We start from the raw sequence: 3892 nt of genomic DNA, 5'->3' as shown, positions 1-3892 counted from the left end.
CTTCTTCTCCTCCTCCTCCTCCTCCTCTTCCTCCTCCTCCTCCTCTTCGTTCTTCTTCTACTCCTCCTCCTCCTCCTTCCCCTTCCCTTTTCCCTTCTCCTTCTTCTTCTACTCCTCCTCCTCCTCCTTCCCCTTCCCTTTTCCCTTCTCCTTCTCCTTCTCTTTCTCCTCCTCCTTCTTCTCCTCCTCCTCTTCCTCTTCTTCTTCTCCTCTTCTTTTTCCTCTTTCTTCCTTCTTTTCTTCCTCTTCTTCCTCCTCCTTTTCTCATTCTTGATCTTGTTTTTCTTGTTCTTGTTCTCCTCCTCCCCCTCTTCTTCTTTCTCCTCCTCCTCCTTCTTATTCCTCTTCTTCTTTTTCTTCTCTCCCCCCCCTTGAGATCTTTTCCTCAAAAGGACTCATCTGGAAAAATGTTTTATGTGATTGAAGATGTAAATCTATATCAGATTGCTTAGTGTCTCAGGAAGAGGGAAGGCAGGGAGGGAATAAGAGAAAGAGGGTCAGAAGAGAGGAGAAAATTTGGAACTCAAAACTTAAAGAAAATATTTTTATATGTAATAGGGCATAAAATAAAATATTAAAAATATGTATATGGGGGCAGCTAATGACTCAGTGGATTGAGAACTAGGCTTAAAGATGGGAGATCAGACATTTCTTAGCTGTGTAGCCCTGGGCAAATCACTTAACCCATTGCCAAGCCCTTACTGCTCCTCTGTCTTGGAACTGATACTAACAGAAGGTAAAGCTTTAAAAGAAAAGAAAAGAAAAGAAAACAGGTTGGGTTCTGCATGGCTTGGCTTTCTCTTTGGTGCTAGAGTCTGTGCATAGTAAATGCTCACTTTGTTGGACTGATCTGAATCCTTCATTTCTTTCTAAGCCCAATAGACAGAAGTTCTCCTTTCCACCCTTTGGCAGATGGTTTCTTCCCCCTTCTTTGCCTCCTGCTACATCTTTCACTTTGGACAATTTCTCCCCTTTGGCCACTTTATTTCTGTCAAGTCTGCTCTTGGTGATTCTTTAAACAGAGGCCCAAACTAGTCATTTGAGAGTCTGAGGCAAGTGGCAGAAAGTTGCCCAAATCAACAGCCCAAGGCAAATTTAACTGAGCAGGAGTAGGAGAAAGGAGAGGACTTTGGGAAGAGAATTTGGATTGAGAGACACAAGGCCCAGTTAGAAGAGAACTTTGGGGAGGAGACAGAGACACTAGGAGACCATGGCCAGATGGGAGCCATGGGGAGAACATTGGGTGGACCTGGCCTAGAGAGAAGCTCATTTGGGATTTGAAGGAAGTAGGCCACAGGACAGCTTCTTCTCTAACTAATTATTCTTGCTAACTAGGTCATAGATCATAAATGTAGACCTGGAAGGGACCTTGGAGGCTAAATTACTCAACCCCCTCATTTGGTAGATCAGGGAGCTGAGAACCAAGAAGTCGCCCAAAGTTACACAAATAGTGTATTTGTGGGCCATCTGAATTCAGCTCCCCTGACTTCTACTTCTTCCTACTGTACTAAATGAGAAAGGTCACTTGTCCCAGGCTCCATCCAGATGGCCCAACAGTGGGAAGAGCCACCTTTGCTCAGGGAATCCTTCCCATCTTGTCTCCTCCTTCCACCCAAGTACACTCAGAACCCATCCAGGCTGCTTGTCTGTTCAATTGGCTGACGAGATGGGAGTTGCCACCTATTTCATCCAGGGAGATGGAGGACCAGTAGACCTTACTATCTATGCCCTGTTGACCCCAGGTATTGTCATCTCACCTACCAATATAACCTTCCTTTCCACTTTCCCTGTAACTAGATATTTCTTATCTAATAAAGCCTCCCTTAATTAGAGTGAGAGCACCTTGAGAGTTAGGACTATCATTTTTTCTACTAGTATCCTCAGTGCTTAGCACAATGCTTGTCACATAGTAGGTATGTTATAAATGCTTTTTCATTAGCCATCTTTAAATCTTAATACCTTGGAACAATGTCCTATCTCTCCTAGTTATGGCCTTGCCTTAAAACTCTTCTCTCTTCACTGTTAAGGATGATTCTAATCCCATCCTTCTGTACTTGGTGAAATGCTCCCCATTTTCTTCCTCCTCTTCCTTCTTTTCTTCCTCCTTTTCTCTGCATGACTGTCTGTCTGTCTCTCTTTCTTTCACACACACACACACACACACACACACACACACACACACACACACACNAAATGAACAACACACACACACACACACACACACACACACACACACACACACACACACACAAAACTGGGAGGAAAAGTCCTAGACCTGGGGTTTGTACATTTTTCCCCTGAGGTCTCTCTCAAGCTCCAGCTCCCAGCACACCAGGGTGTTATTTGGTCCAGAAACCACAATATCTAATGTATTGATTTTTCAATTCACTCTTTCACAACTGATTTTCTTCCTAAATTTAGACTGAAAAACTTTGTCGGCTTTGTTGGTTTGGCAGGCACCTCTCTCCACCAAGGTCACCCAATGGAAAACCAATCCAACAGCTAGAAGAGCTCAGTTTCAGGCTATTTTGATAACGACTGACTCACTGTGTGATCTTGAGGAAGTGACGCAAATTCCCTGGGCACCAGTCTTGTCCTTTGTTAGATAAAGATAATATCTTTTGTATTTAGTTCATAGAGATGCCCTGAGGATAAAATCAAGGTAGTGCACTGAAAAGTCTTGGAATCGGGAGGCATGGGATCAAATCCGGACCCCAATGCTATCTAGCCATTATAACTTTTCTAAGCTTCATCTGTCAAATGCTTTTTGCTACAAGCTACATAAGTCTACTAGCTTAATGAGAAGCACATTTGGTGGGAGCTCAGCAGCAATAATGTTAGAGTACAACCCCACAGAATTATCCATAAGACCTTAAAAGTAAGTAATCATTAAGTTTTAATTCAGATGATTTGAAGGAAATAGCCCAGAGGAGGTCCATGCCTGGAAAACTCTCCTTCCTCATCCCTGTCTCCTGGCCTCCCTAGATTCCTTTTAGTTAAAATCTCACCTTCTATGAGAAACTTTTCTTAATCTCTCTTCATTCATTTGTCCTCTGTATAGCTTGTTCATAGATCTTGAGTGTAAGATTCTTGAGGGAGAGATTATCTTTCTTTCTTTGTATCCCCAGCATTTAGCACTGTGCCTGGAACTTAGACCTTAGTCATTTTTCAGTTCATGATCCCATTTGGAATTTTCTTGGGGAAAAATACTGGAATGGTTTGCCATTTCTTTTTCCAGCTCATTTGACAGATAAGGAAACTGAGGCAAACCAGGTTAAGTGACTTCCCCACAACCCCACAGCTAAGGAAGTTATATGAGGCTGGATTTGAACTCAGGAAGGTGAGGCTTCCTAATGCCAAGGCCAATGCTCTATCTTATCTATTGCTCAGAACCATAGTAAGAACTTAATGCTTATTGACTGACTGATTTGACTTGTGAAGATAGAATTAACTCTTCCTTTGTCTATTTTTAGTTAATCAAATCAAGAACTCAAATTTTCTGTACTTAACACTTAAGTAAGAGAATTCACGAGTCACTTACTAGAGAAAACTCTCACATCCAAAGGGCATTGCCCAGTCCTGGGTAGTTCTAGGCAAATTGAAAGACTGCAATTGGTTTCTGTGAAGAGGGGGAGAGACAGGAATGACTTGGAAAAAAAGAGGTATAAAGGAGACCGACATGGTCTGGTCTCTTTCCTTTCTTGGTTTTTGGAGAGACTGGTTCCTTGGAGATCATTTCTTCCTTGGCTTTTAGAGAGACTCTTCCCTTGGATTCTGCGTGCATGAATAGAGCTCAAGAGACACACTTTTCCCTGGAGTCATTCTGCGTTGGTGGAACTCTGGCTGAAGACACCACTTGGACTGTGGAGATCAGGACTTGGGGAAGCCGCTG

This window comes from Gracilinanus agilis, chromosome 6, assembly GCF_016433145.1.
Source record: "Gracilinanus agilis isolate LMUSP501 chromosome 6, AgileGrace, whole genome shotgun sequence".
In the NCBI taxonomy this organism is placed as follows: domain Eukaryota; kingdom Metazoa; phylum Chordata; class Mammalia; order Didelphimorphia; family Didelphidae; genus Gracilinanus; species Gracilinanus agilis.
The sequence above is the reverse complement of the archived record's forward strand: the minus strand, read 5'-3'. Positions refer to the sequence as shown.